Genomic DNA, 563 nt, shown 5'->3' with positions numbered 1-563 from the left:
TTCACTGTAGAGTGTTCAGCATATCAAACATTGTTAAATATAGCGGAGAACACTTAAGGTCTACGTTTTTCACAGAATATTCTTAAATTTCAGAATTACTTTAAAAGTCATACGTAGTATCGTGCTTCTTAGGTTATAACTATCCAGTAGATATTACTTACCAAATTTGTATAATATCTTAAACTATCAAAAACAGTCAAAAATATCAAATTACATGTTTATAGTTATTCCTAGAACTCGAATAGCTGAATGCACTATTTGTTGAGTCGCATTCTGCTTTTAACAATTATTTTTTAAATTTAGTTTGTTAGCACATAAAATTATTAAACAATACTTTAACTGAATTTAGGTTTTCAAGAACAATAATCATTGTTTCAGTTCAATTACTAATTACAAGCTTAAAATGTGATTCTATAAATGGGGGCATGAGCACCCTCTTTCAATACTTTGACCGTAACACGCAAACACGAACGTTTCACCCCATGAAAAGTTACTTAGGCTACACACATCATTAAAATTAATATACACCTGGAAAAAATTAAGCACCCCCAAATATTTTTCAG

This window comes from Limulus polyphemus, unplaced genomic scaffold, assembly GCF_000517525.1.
Source record: "Limulus polyphemus unplaced genomic scaffold, Limulus_polyphemus-2.1.2 Scaffold1554, whole genome shotgun sequence".
Lineage (NCBI taxonomy): Eukaryota > Metazoa > Arthropoda > Merostomata > Xiphosura > Limulidae > Limulus > Limulus polyphemus.
This window is presented reverse-complemented; position numbering follows the sequence as displayed.